The 15,107-nt window shown below is 35.5% G+C and overlaps 1 long non-coding RNA gene across 1 annotated transcript in view; it reads left to right on the top strand.

The window, feature by feature from the left end:
• LOC128312901 (uncharacterized) overlaps positions 1-6,620 on the top strand; it is a 78,878-nt gene extending 72,258 nt beyond the window's left edge. The window contains exon 2 of the long non-coding RNA XR_008292827.1: positions 6,431-6,620. This is a non-coding gene — a long non-coding RNA (uncharacterized LOC128312901). The remainder of the gene's footprint in view (positions 1-6,430) is intronic.
• The last annotated feature ends 8,487 nt before the right edge of the window (positions 6,621-15,107 follow it).

Genomic DNA, 15,107 nt, shown 5'->3' with positions numbered 1-15,107 from the left:
TTAGTAACTGTACTTAAGAATTCTCAGAATCACACTATTTAAGTGTTTCAAGCTCAGTAATACACAGGAAAATCCAAAAGGTAAAATAACAAGCTTACTTTCTTAATATTCTACTCTGCAATACCTAAGTATTACGCTTTCTTTTTCAACCGGAACACTATCTCTCACCATAAAATGAATACACAATGATTTGCTTTCAACAGTTAGCCTGAGTCCAGATTATTTTTATCTTGTCAGCACTTTACGATGTTACAGTGAACAAAGGAACATAAAATACTCTTGAAATGTTCCTTCTGTATTATAAGCTACATGAGGTAGCAGCTCCAGCAAGTTAGGACATAACTGTATTAAATGAATTTCTCCTTTATTATTGAAACTGCCTGTCTGTAGAGGCCACAAATGCTTTATGGACAAAGCTCCAGATAAAAGTTTCACATACTCAATTCTATCAGGTAAATGAATAGTATTATACAATCACCGTCTACTTAGCTGGCTTGTGTCTCTTCATTATTAAGAGTTTCTATTGTTTATTCTTTGTAAGAGATTGATTTGGGGGATAAATTGTTGAAAATATTTTGAATTAGAATACAAATTGGCAGTACAAATTTTGTGCTATTGTAATGTAGTAAGTAACTTTTTAGTATCTTGTGTGGTGTTTTTTGACAGTTTTATATGATTCAACTAAGTTTTTTTTCCTTTCATCTCATAATCAGTGGCTAATAGAAACTGATTGTACCTACATAAGTTTCTCCACATCCTCACCAGCATTTTATGTTAGCACTTTTTAAGAATTTTAGCCATTCTTACAGGTGTGTTTTGGTATCATATTGTAGTTTCAATTAGCACTTCCCTAATGGCTAATAATGCTGAATATCTTTTCACACATTATTCTGTCTATATGGAAAAACTTTTTGAAAGACACTTTTAAGAGGAATTTAAATTCCAGCCAGGGCCTTTCAAGTTGAAACTTAACTTTCATTATCTTAAAAACATGACTAATTAATTTTTCCTGTTACATTATTGGTAAAATAGTATTTGGGGTACTTGCCAATCACTATGTAAAACATGAGTCTGTGGGAAATCCTGATTTCCAAACAACCATCTTGTAAATGAATATTGGAAAAAAAAAACCCAACTTTAACTTTACCTACTTTTTTTTGTATGTGTTCCTATTCCCTAATCATTCTTCAAAGAATTTCAGACAGTTCAATTTGTTCACATTTTAGTAACTGCCTGTGTAATAAGGTGTTTGTTTATTTGTTTGTTTGGGGTTTTTTTATTGTTTGCTTTTTGCTTTGCTCAGTTCCTAGGAGTTTTATTTCTTTGTTTATTCAATCATTCAGTGAGTACATAGTGAGTACATGCTAATGTGCTAAGTGCAATGCTAGGACCTGGGAATAAAAAGTCAAGTAAGGCAAACAAAATTTTTGTCCACAAAGAGTTTACAGTCAGGAAGAGTTTTAAAATAAACAAAGGTACACCTGTAACTAATATAACACTATGTGTTAACTAACTGGAATTAAAATAAAAACTTAAAACAAAATAAAATATAATAAAGTGAAATAAAACAAAGTTAATCATTTGATATTATGTTTCTTAAGTGATCATTGCCTGCTTAGTTTCAAGTTTACTTTTAGGTCATTATATTCACATTAAGTTTGTGACTGGGTGAAAAATAATCAAGTTGAGTGCTCCTAGATTTCATGGTGCCTTTCCAGTTTCCTTCTTTCCTCTTCCCTTTTGCAGTGGACCCTGGAGAGGAGAAGGTAGGGCCACTGGGATCCTCTCTTCTGCCTACAGATTTGCCTTTCCCTCCTACTTCTGGCCAGCTGAATAATAAGCAGAAGAGGGCTCTTTCTCATCTGTCCCTTTCAAAACTCACTATTTAGAGCTTTGTGTCAAAGACTAGATGTCCAAAACCTTTGAAATCAACAGGCAATGCTATTCCTGAAATACAACTTAAAACACACACACACACACACACACACACAGAGAGAGAGAGAGAGAGAGAGAGAGAGAGAGAGAAGAACCGTTTATTTTACAAATTCAGCTGTTAGGAAAAGCACTTTCCATCATAAAGAGGTATTGCATGCAATATTGTGCAATGTGAAGCAAGCTGTAGAATGGAGTTCTAGTTCTCTTTGAATCCATTTAATGAACTTTTATTGTATATGGGTGCTGTTACTATGTTGTGTGTACCTTTCAAGGTGCTGGAAACATAAGGTGAATCATACGCTATCCCTTTCCTCCAAGAGCTCACCTTCAAGTGAGAAACAGAAAGGCAAATGGAGAATTAAGTAAAGTATCCCAAATGTTTCTCACTTCTGATGGGGACAAAGAAGGAAGAAAATAACTCTGTAGCTGGTGACAGCATGAGAGATTGGTGAGGAGGGATTTCATTATGCCAATTTTAAGCTATTAATATTTAGAATATGGGTCAAAATTATTTTTCTTATGCTCCCTTTCACATGTATTTTTGGGTGGTTTTATTTCTTTGTTTTGTTCTTTTAGAAAATTCCCTTCAATTTACCTCTATTTGCCTTGAATTCCAGTTTCTGCTCTTACTAAGTTATTTTTCAAATATACATATCAGTTACTATTCCCCATAAAAGACATTTGAGGCACACATTTACGTACAAGCATTCCCCATTATCTTTAACTTTTATTCGTGTCTTTTAGCCAGTTCTACATTTAAAGCAAATATTTCTTTAAATCCAATGGCAACCTGATTTTGTTTGTTTTTATCAGTCTTTGGTGTGGAACCTTGTCAAATGCCTTGTAAGACTCTAAGTAAATTAGGTACACTGATTTCTGTAGTCCAAATGCGTATTTACCCCCTCAGAGAACTTTGGTTGGGAAATATTGCCAAGAGTTATGTTTCACTGCATATTATAGTCTGTCACTGGCCTGTCTCCTTTCTATTCTTAGATTGGAGGAAAAAAAATCCCCAAAGCTTTTCTTGGTCCATGTGCATCTTTCTTAATGGTGCATTATTTTAATGAGATAAAATCAAAAGCATAAGTATTTTTAACATCTCAATTTCTTACAGTGAAACATGTAATAGAATTTTGATAATGGCCTGAATTTAGTATCTTCCTTCCAAAATATTTTAATCCAACTATACATAATTGCCAAATCTGAGAGCACAGTTGTGTGTAGGCTTTTGCATTTGCAAATCAACATATAGAATATCTGAAGGCATGGTTTAATTTAATATAAGGTTAAGCCCTAGATTTTAATCCAAAGTCATGAGTATGAATACATCATTTAAGACATATAATTTTAGGGTCACCTGGCTGGCTCAGTCTGTTAAGTGTCTGACTCTTGATTTCCGGCTCAGGTCATGATCTCACAGCTGTCAGATAGTGACTGTGTGCAGCCTGCTTGGGATTCTCTCTTTCCATCCCTCTGCATCCCCCCACTGTGGGCATGCACACCCTCTCTCCTCTCTCTCTCTCTTAAAATAAATAAATAAACTTTTTCTAAAAAAGAAAAAAGATATATAAATTTACATTTTAAAATTAATGCAGGGCGCCTGGGTGGCTCAGTCGGTAGAGCATCTGACTTCGGCTCAGGTCATGATCTCTTGGTTTGTGAGTTCGAGCCCTGCATCAGGCTCTGTGCTGACAGCTCAGAGCCTGAAGCCTGCTTCAGATTCTGTGTGTGTGTCTCTCTCTGCCCCTCCCCCAATCACACTCTGTCTCTCTCTCCTTCAAAAATAAATAAACATTAAAAAAATTTTTTAAATAAAATTAATGCAGATATGAGGTTATTTTATTACCAACATATCAATTTTTTTCATATAAGATTGCCTAAAAACACACACATAAACAGAAATTCCATTGTTGATTTTTAATTTTAAAAAATCACACTCGTTGATGAGTGAATTGTTTTTGTTGTACTATTTTTAATGCTGCATTTTTATTATGGTAGGAAAAGGACAAGCCTTGTGGGTTTTTTTCAATGTGTTTGTTATTACTCATGAAGAGTTTTATGTCTTGCTGTTTGGCTGTGTTCTGCTTTCTGAGCATGAGTGAATTTATGAAAAATATTACATGTTCAACCCCCTTTGTATTCCTTTTAATGAAACATTCTTTCCTATCTATTTTTTCAACATTTATCTGAAGTCACATCCCATTATGTAAAAGAGGGAAGTATTTGGTTTATTTTCACAGAATTGTTTGACACTTAAAGGATTAGAGAAAATCTGATTTATGATCTGTAACATGAACCCAAAGAACAGAAATGAACAATATACTGATATCTAAATTCAACTACCGATATGAGAATTCAGTTGATTTCCTTTGGTGATTTGAAATTCCTCCTCATCAAAAACAATCTGAAACTATTCATGTATGTGTGATTTATAGATTATGACATCAATATTTAAAAGGTAAATTATATGTGATATCTTCTGACAAATATGTATCAAATGCCTATTATGTCCCATTTCCATCATGTTTTAATTATTAGCTTCATGCCATGCTTATGGAAACAAAAGGTAGTATTTCCAACATAAAGAAATTAATGAAAATCCAAAGACTTTAAAAATACATTTAAAAAAAATATGGATGAAATACACTGAATACTTTTTTTAAAATAAATATAGACATGCCAGATGCCAAAAAAACTGAGAGTGAAGATTATATATCTGCTTAATTGATATGTTAATGATGCTGGTATAATGACATCTGGGAATAATTCCAAGAGTAAATAATAAAATACTACTAGGTAAGAGGCTGCAGTAGTAGATAATGTTATTAGGCTTTTCTCTAAGAATATGCTTTCTTATCCTCACAACAACTATGCCTGAGAATGCAGTGAAGTTTAATTTGCTCATTCCCCCTACACAGTATGTTAATATGATTCCTTTAAAAAGAGGGCTGAGGAAAAGTCAATGTAAAATTAAGATGATAAAATGGTAAGTATGAAACATCCATAATCCTGACACATAACCTCAAACACCCTTCCCAGCTTTCTGTAAGATGCAAGAAAGACAACTAAGAGTTTTCTATTTTGTTGCCTTTTGGTGGTGACATATACATCATTCAGAAAAAAAAATAGAATACATTTCTTTCTCTAAAAAAAATGTATTCATTCTCTTTTTAGTCAATAAAAAAAAAATAACCCAAATAATGAGATAACCGGTACTTCTTGTCTACTTTGTAGCAAGTTTAAAGAGGTAAACTAACATCTCAAGATGAAATGTTAGGATGAAATGAAACCCAGTCAGTCAGACTCCAGGGACAATATCCATAATCTCATTATATTAGCTAGAGCTATAAAAATTAACAGATTGCCAAGAAACTATTTCTTCCATGAGGGATTCTCAGGGGAGTGAAAAAGACGCAGAAAAGCAAATAATTGCAGCAGCCTTATAAATGGTAGAATAGAGATGGTAAATGCTCTAGGGGAGATAGGAAAGAGTCTCTGGTACCTGGGAAGGTAAGAGTGGAACAAAGTCAGATGGATGGGAGTTGGCTAAGTCAGCATGATTTGGAGAGAAAGAACCAGGGGAGAACAGATTACTCTGGGAAGAGATAAAAGCATGACCACAGCTAAAAGGAAGGAAACATGAGTGACATACTCAGGGAACATGTTCTGGCTGGAGATGTGGTATTTGGGGTGAGACTAGAGAGGGGTTTGAAGGGATACACAGACACCCTAATGAGCCTTCTTAATAGAGCCAAACTTTAGCAATTGGAGCCATTGAAGTTAAAAAAAACAAAATGGCCATGCTTACATTTCAGGGGAAATTCTCTGATGGCCATATATAGAGTATGAATTGAATAGATTGAAAATCATAAGGAGGTTATTGTAGCAATGAAGGCAAGATAAAATAAGAGCCCTAACCAAAGCAATGAGATGATAATGGGCAAGAGGACAGATTTGGAAAAGGTTATAGAGCCTGAGTCAACCAAACTTATGATAGGAAAGGAGGTAATGAAGAAAAAAGACTCAATAGCTTAAGCTTCAGGCTGGTTTGAATAGGTGAATGGTGGCATCAATAACACAGCTAGAACACAAAAGGAGGTAAAGGTTATGAGGAGTCATCAATGACTCAAGGTGAGGACATGTTGAGTTAGAAGTGTCTGTGGTATATCCTAGTGTCAATGAGAAAATGGATATGCAGAAAAGTGGCTTTGAGGAAATTTGACCAGTCCAGTTAATCTCAATAAGAAAATGTATGTGGAAAGTCAATCTATAAAGAGGAGGTCGTTTATAAGCATGAAATCAAACAGGTCTGTTTACGTCTCTATGTTGTTGAGGGCTGACTTGTTCTCCCTACACCCAAATTTATATGCTGAAGCCCTAACCTTTAGTACCTCAGTGTACGACTATATTTGGAGATAAACACTTTAATGAGGGGCTTAGGTTAAAATGAAGCCATTAGGGTGGGCCTAATCCAAGCTGATTTGTGTCTTTATAGGAAGAGGAAATTTGGACACACAGACACTGGCAAAAGCACATGCACAGAGGAGAGACTTTATGAGGACACAGTAGGAAGACAGCCATCCACAAGCCAAGAAAAGAGGCTTCAGGAGAAACCAAACCTGCTAACACCTTGATCTTGAACTTCCAGCATCCAGAACTACGAAAAATAAATTTATGTTGTTTAATCGAGTGAGTTCATAGTATTTTGTTATGGCAGCCCTGGCAAACCAATGGAGACCTTTCACTAGCCTTATACACCACCTCCATGACATGGATATGTTTGCCAGGAGAGCTAACCTCTAAAAACACATGTCACCATCTTGCTCATTGGGTTTCATTTTTCTTTGCTCCATTCTGTCCACCCTATAATCTCTATATAGAACATTAACTAAAAATGAGATTTCATAGTCACATTTGCATTCTAGATTTCTTCTTGAGGACTGTACCCAGGATACTTTTACTGAACTTTTAAGTGCTCATAAAATTGCCTGAGACTTTTGTTTTTCCCCGAGCGTGTATTATTCCTACACCTGAGTAATCCCATTGCTATTTCATATCTTCCTTGTCGAAAGATAAACTTATCTTCACAGAATTCTACAAAATTGCTTCCGTTACCACCCACGTTTATATCCGTATCCTTATAATGATCTGGAGCACTAATTTCCATTCAAAAAAAAAAAGCATCTACTTGTTCAAGTCATTTGCTAGAAAGAATTTTAGAGGCATAATTTATTATTTTTTTAACGTTTATTTATTTTGTTGAGACTGAGAGAGACAGAACATGAATGAGGGAGGGTCAGAGAGAGAGGGAGACACAGAATCCAAAACAGGCTCCAGGCTCTGAGCTGTCGGCACAGAGCCCAACATGGGGCTCGAACTCACGGACCATAAGATCATGACCCGAGCCGAAGTCGGAAGCTCAACCAACTGAGCCATCCAGGCGCCCCGAGGCATAATTTAAAATGTTGAAATAAATCTATCCAAAATTAATCACTTTTTAATTTCTGTAGATTTAATTTAATTTAATTTCTGTAGATTCATATCAGGTGATATCATTTAAACATGAATATATTAATAAGCTTAAAATAAAACTTCCTCCAATAAACCATACTTGTAATAGCTTATTAACCACTTTGAAGATTCTTTGTTTTATTATTTATAATTGCCTATTACTAGAAAAATCATTAATGTATTCATCCAATAAATAAATACTTGTTAATGACCTACTCTGAGTCTCGCACTGTGCTAGTTACTGGGGATGCAGACAAATGTGGACTTCACCCCTTGAGCCCTTATCAGCTAGTTGGGGTGAAAGTAAAGAAAATCATCAAAACATTTTCGGGAGATACGTGTCCCTATTTACTTTAGTTCCATGTATTACTTTAGCAAAAAATGTATACCTGCTTACAGCGTCTTTAATCTAATCTCAAACATACAGTGCAGAAAAAGTAGCTATGGGAAGGTAAAGGTGTTCTTACAGCTCATGATTCTAGGAGTGTGCTGGTGATCATATTTATAAAAGCTATTTTGTACTGTAGCTTTCATGCTGGAGATTCAAAATGTCGGTATTTGGAAACAAACATCTCTGGTATTAAATGTTGAATTGTGTCCCCATAGTATTCATAGTTTGAAACCTTCACCTCCAGTATTTCAGAATGTGACTGTATCTGAAGATAAGGCATTTACAAAGATGATTGGGTTAAAATGAGGTCATTAAGGTGGGCCCTGACTGGTGTCCTTATTAGAAGAGGAAATTTGGACACCCAAAGACATCATGCATTCACAGAGGGCCAACCATGTGAAGACATAGCAAGAGGGTGGGCACCTGCAAGCCAAGAAGAGGCAGCCTTGCCAGCACCTTGATCTTAAACTTCTGGCCTCCAGGACTGAGAAAATAAATTTCACTTCTTTAAGCCACCCAGTCTATGGTATTTTGGCTATGGCAAAAATCTATGGTTGTCTATGGCTGTCTATGGCAGCCCAAGCTGACTCAGATGACACTCATCTAAAGGCAAAGCATGGCAACATCCATAAAATGAAAACCAATCTGATAATTCAGCCCCTATGTAATTAATTCAGGCATTGCCATATGTAAGATATTCAGATAATTCAAACCAATCCATGGATTTTTTTTTACACTGCTAAATACAAATGAGCACAGCACACTTTCTTATAGTTTTGGCCTGCTGTTTAAATAATAACTTGTAAAGAGCATAAAAATGTTTTTTCACTAGATGCTCTTATCAGTACAAAATCTGTAACATTTAATGTATCAGTTCCTGTTACTGTGGCCCTTCATTTCAATCCTTAAAGCTTTATTCAGCAACCTTCCCTTTAGTCTTCTCATTGAACCACAATTATTTCTGGCACATATGCAGAACAGAGCAAACTTTCTTGTATTAATAAAATCAAGTCTGTCAGATTTAGGCCAGTTGGGTATTAAATTCAAGCTAGACCAAATACTGGCTGAACATAGTTGCAGCGTGTATAGATCAGATTTGGCATAAAATTCAGTTTGTGATGTAATATAAATTGTCAAAGTGATACTGCTTCGAACTTCATGTGGTTTATTTTAAAAGAGATATATCATGCAAAAAAATAAAGCTTCACTTAATGTGAAAATAACTACTTTTAGAAGAACAATAGAATGAGAATGTAAGTTGAGCATTTATTAAGAATTGGCTTATGAATTTGCATCATAACCCAGGACTTCATCGTTTCCATTTGGACTGAACAGAAAAAGAGAGAAGGCCCAGTAAAACGCTGCCTTTGTGCGTGGGTTTTTTTTTTTATGTGGAAGTTTTTTTTTTTTTAATTTGTTCACCTTAGGAATAGACACCCTTACTTTTTAAGTGTAAAATGTCCATTGCATTTTGGGTAATGAAAAACATCCTGATATGACCACCATAATAGTGACTGTCCAAATAAGCTCAATTAACTTCACATTGTTAAAACAGACATGCCTTTTTCTGACAAATTCAATTTTGGAGTTTTAAACATCAAATCATGTCATAGCCACCATTTCAATGAATTAAGATTCTTGTCAAAGTGCCTTTTGTCAAAATCAAAAACCTAAATTCCAAATGTTCTATAGGGTGATTTTAAAGTACATATTATAAAGGGACAACTAAATGAGTAAAATATTTTTGGTCCTAAACTTTTTTTTTTTTTAAGTAGGCTCTATGCCAAACGTGGAGCCCAATACAAGGCTTAAACTCAGGACCTTCAGATCAAGACCTGAGCTGAGATCAAGAGTCAGATGTTTAACCAACCAAGCCACCCAGGCACACCTGGTCCTAAACTTCTAATTAACTTCTTTCAAATTACCACACTATTAGCTCATTCATTCATTTATTCATTCAGCAAATGAGTTCAGCATGTTTATTATCTGCTGGGTACATTGGTTCACAAGCAGGCATGGTCACTACTGACAGAGCTTACAGTATAATGAGAAAGATAAAGATTCCATAATTAAACACAAATGCCAAATAGATAAAAAAATTGATATGCCAGGGTAATATGCAATGTTCTTAAATATAGTCTCTCATTTAATCCTCATAATACCCATGAGGTCATTACTATTTTTAGCACCATTTTACTCATAAAGAAACTGAGGGAGCAAGAAGTGATGTAACAGGCCAAGGTCCTACAGCCTCTTCGCGGCATAGCTGGGGTCTGAACTGATGCAGCCTGGCTCCAGAGCTTGTATTCTTAACTAATATACTGCAAATACTTTCAAATATAACATTGTAAATTGTGATGAGTGATAGAAAGAAGAACTTCATCTACAAAAAAAAAAATGTATTCACAAAGCCAAATCTAACTTGAGGCTCTCCAGGGAATCTTCTCAATAGCATTGATTTTGAAGCCATCTTCAAGAACAAGCGAAGATAGGGAAAAGACAGTGGTGCAGAGGGCGGGGCAGTATTTCAGCAGAATAAATAGCATGTCCCAATGTCCTGGTATTTAAAAAAAAGAGATTTCTTGGTTTAGCATCTCCCTCCCCAATCTTTGTATTTTAAAAGCCAAGATGTACTTTATATTTCATTTAAAAAAATAAATTCAAACTTTTTACCCAGAAAAAAAAGAAACTGAAAAAAATTTTTTTAAAAGAATAATCAAAAATTCTTAAAAACACAATAGATTGCAAAATTGCTTTGCAGGATACTAGTACTTCTGATACTTGAAAAACTAGTGGCAAATGGTCATTTTCACCAAAAAGGCATTTTGAGCCAAATTTTATCTTACCAAATTGTATGTTTTCAATTACGTCTCTGCAGTAAGGAGAGGCCACCAGGCAGAAGAATCAGCGTAAGCAAAAAAATAAAAGCATAAAACAGCATGACTTGTTCTCAACGCTGCACAGAACTGAGATTTGCTGAGGTGTATGGTGAGGTGTGGCGAAAAGAAGCTCTCAGGGATAAACATAAGGTTAGACAGGGAAGTAGAAACCAGATTGCAGAGGGAATTATAAGTCACACTAATAGTTTTCTCCTTTAGGTAATGGAAAACTATCAGAAAGTTTCAAGTGGAGACTTGCATTTTAGGAAGCTCTACCTAAGAGAAGTGGAAGCTGAGAGAAACATGAAAACCAGAAAAAAAATATGGGCTGTCCAACATGCTAGCATTTAAAATTATGTTAATTGATAAAACAGTAAGTCCATAATGTTATGGGTGGCAAAATGAAGTATGAGGGGAGAAAGATAAAAACATGTGTATTGTAGTCTTGGTATCAAGTATATTTTTTTATTATATCTTTTAAAGGTAATCAACATAGACTCTGTGTGGTAACATCAATGAACTGATGAGCTAACATATGTAAAATCACCTAGCACACGCCTGAAATATAATAGGGGCTCAATAAATGTTGTACCATTTCATTTAACAAGTTCCATTACCAACCATGTCCTGAACTGTAGTAGCATTTACACTTTCTCTTTGGAGACACCCACCATTACAAGAAGTCAAAGCGATAAACTCAAGGGAAAAACACTTTATTTTGTAATTTGAAATTTACAAGCATTTATGCACTATTTGTATTTAGCGATAAGAAGGCAAGAGTCACCATTTAAAGCCATCTCTTAACCATTTCTTCTCTTCAGAGCAAAAATGATGTGTGTAACTTCTACCGTATGTCTTTAAAGGGGAGAGGTATGACCTTTCTCCCACTTTCTCCATTTTGCTTCCTGGAATATAAATATGCTGGAGCACCATCTTGGACCATAAAGATGAAGACAATAGCACCTGTGATATAGATGATAGCACATTAAGATAGAAGGAGCCTGGGTCCAGTCCTGTAGCTAAGTAGCCATGCCAGGCCTACACTGCTTACCTTCATACTATTAGGTGGGAGAAACATAAGCTTCTATCTTGCATAAACCAGTTTCCCAAGGTCCCTGTTATATGTCACTGAGCCCAAATACTCATTAACACCAACCGAGCCCATGATGGCAGGATTCTTGCGGACTAGCTCATTTTCTTTTCCAATGTCACCATCTCCTTCTTCCTAAGAAGACAGAAGCCAGAAAAAGAATTCACTGGGAATCAGAAATCAGCTTACATCTTTAACTGGACAAGATGACTGAAGTTCATTGAAACATTTCTCTTCAAAAACTAGAATGTAACTTTAGCTGAATGGCTTTTTTTCTCCTCAAAATGTGACAAAAACAAAAATGCCAAAATATAGATATCACATTGGGTTCTTCTCTTTTAAAGAGAATGGAATCCAAAGGCATATCTGCATCTGTGAGGCCTGCTCTCTTTTTTATTTTAAATCTCTATAGAAGACTCATGACATTGTGAACTAAGTTGGCTGATGTCAAAACAGTTTTTAAGCTAGGAAAAATGTTTTAAATAAGCCACTTTGCAAATGACCAGAGGATAGGTACATCCAATGTCCTAGGTCATATGGGTTGTTTTTACACATTTTTTAAATTTTGCTTTCGTTTCTGCTCTAAGCCTTATATATACTAAACTTTTTAGTAGAAGTAAAACTCAGTTACATGCTGATATTTCTAACTTATGGGAATTTTGCCTGCTATTTGAAAGGGTATGAATTTTTTTTTTAATTTTTTTTTCAACGTTTATTTATTTTTGGGACAGAGAGAGACAGAGCATGAACGGGGGAGGGGCAGAGAGAGAGGGAGACACAGAATCGGAAACAGGCTCCAGGCTCTGAGCCATCAGCCCAGAGCCCGACGCGGGGCACGAACCCACGGACCGCGAGATCGTGACCTGGCTGAAGTCGGACGCCTAACCGACTGCGCCACCCAGGCGCCCCGAAGGGTATGAATTTTTTAAAGTTCAGAAAAATAACTCTCAGCCATGTCTGTTACAATACGGGAGCAGCTTATGCATTGCAGCATACAAGTTTTGTGACCTTAAGCAACTCACTTAACCTCATTAATGCTTGTTTTTTTCTCACCTATAAAGTGGGGATAGTGCTTGTACTTGGATTTAGATTGAGGCATGAAACACCAATCAAGTAGAGTGCCTGGCACATTAGAGGAGCTACATAAATATCAGCGTTATTCAAATTATTATTGCGATTGTTATTTGCCACATTTACAGTTTCTATGCTCTAAAAATTAACCTCCTTTCTATAGGAAGACGATACTCCTTGACCATTATCTGCACACCGTCTGCTTTAGTTATTTAGGACAAATGAGTTTTTGCTGAGGAATCTATATTTGCAAATTAGATGAACAGGATCGAAAACTAGACTATGTCCATGAAACAGAATAAACTAATGGTGCAAAGTAAACTCCTCAGTCAGTTCTTTTATTTTAACTTCTTGAAATTCACAACAAATCCATGTGGGCCTTTTTGTACAACAATTGTCAAATCATTACCCTAGATTACTGTTTGTTCATTAACAAAATACCTTTATTAATAGAATATCATTGCTACTTTATTTACTTTGCATGATTCTAAAAAACGATGCAGGGAATATTTTAATTCTTTGCGGCTTTTCATAATAAATATAGGGTAAATGTGTGTGTGTGTGTGTGTGTGCATATGACATCTAGTAAAATAAAGGTTTCTAGTCAATAGTATAACTTGGGAGGAGAAACAAGAATATTCATTCTTTGCATCATGGACAGCTATGAGCCCAAAACAAAATTAAGAAATTACATAATGTTAACATTTACTGGAACTGCACTTTTAAAAGCATATGCCAAATAAGAATGAGAAGCTAGTATAAGGCAGAAATGCACATTGTAAAACAAATACTGTCATGCAACACATTTAATAATTGTACACTCTTAAAGGAACTCTGGGGTCAAATATTCCCAAATGTAACTCAAGGGTTAGAAATTGTTTTCAACTAGATGATAATGCTCCTTCATTCAGTGCCTATAAAAAAATGTATAGGAATTACTCTGAAGATTATCCACATTTATTTAACACTCCCCAGTTCCCCTGGCCCAATTCTTCTACCTTTCCCACCCTATCCAAAACAAACCAAGAAAAGAAAAAATTCCTCTGATTGAAATAAAAACAAGATAAAATGTAATCTTATGTCCTGATTGTTTCTTTTAAAGTAATGAACTACAGCCATTTTGCTTAATTTCTTTTCGAATCATTTGTATTTGAGTGTGGCTAACACATGGTACTTACAATATAAAACGACTTAAAATATCAGATTTTAATAATCCTTAGGTGGCTCTATGCAAAGCAGATGTTTTGTTATACTTTCCAGATGCTAGCTGTAAGCACAATTAATTAAAGGCAGTGCTTACATATCATTTTAGTAAATTTCAGTACATAGTTAAAATTACGTTCGAGAAAAGAGAGAATGAGCAAAAGCCAGGACTACTTAACTGCAGAGAATTGCCAAGAAAGATCAAGTTCACATATGTTACGCCAACAATAAGCAAAACTAAAAAGGAACTGTACCCAACATAGAAGGGCTTTCTTGGTGAACTATGACAACACTAAGAACTAACTATATACCAACTCTGCTCACAGCTTTCCGCTTTGGGTGAGTCTTCAACCTAGTTATTAGTTATTCCAGAAATGTTCAGATGACCTACGACGCAAACATACACTTTCGGAATTCAACAGCCCGATAAAACTCAGACTGAGTAGCTCTTATCCAGTTTGCTAGAGAAGTCAATTTTTACATTTCAGACAATGCTAATTTTCTTCTATGTTCACTTTACTCTTCAGTATATTGCATGATAATCAGTCCCTTTATTGAATGCTGCCTTGTCTTTGGTGTGCGCTACAAATTATCTCTAATCTTAGTTCAACTCAGTGAGCACTAAGCACCTATTATGTTCAAAGGCCTTCCTGAGGGAAACAAGAAAAAACTAGCCAGGGTTTCCTGCTCAGAGGTAGTTTTCATTTGGAGACTATCAAAACAGCAGCATCAAATTCAGTTCCCAACTTAGCAGTAACTCTGGTTACATGACCCAAGCAAACTTGAGGTTGAATCCACTATACTGCTTCTACCTTAGTTGCCCAACCCCTATTACACTCAGCTTCCAGTAGCATTTTCTTAAGGCAGAAAACACAGATAAGTTGTTAATGCATAAGCAAAAATACCTCCTACATATCAGCCAAGTGGATATATATGGATCATTCATTGTCTGTAAATCACAGTGCTAGCTCCTGCTGAACAAAAGTGAGGTAATCAGAAATGGAAAGCCTAATATGTGAAATGACCC

The sequence above is a fragment of the Acinonyx jubatus genome, chromosome F2 (assembly GCF_027475565.1).
Source record: "Acinonyx jubatus isolate Ajub_Pintada_27869175 chromosome F2, VMU_Ajub_asm_v1.0, whole genome shotgun sequence".
Taxonomy (NCBI): domain Eukaryota; kingdom Metazoa; phylum Chordata; class Mammalia; order Carnivora; family Felidae; genus Acinonyx; species Acinonyx jubatus.
The sequence above is the reverse complement of the archived record's forward strand: the minus strand, read 5'-3'. Positions and strand labels throughout refer to the sequence as shown.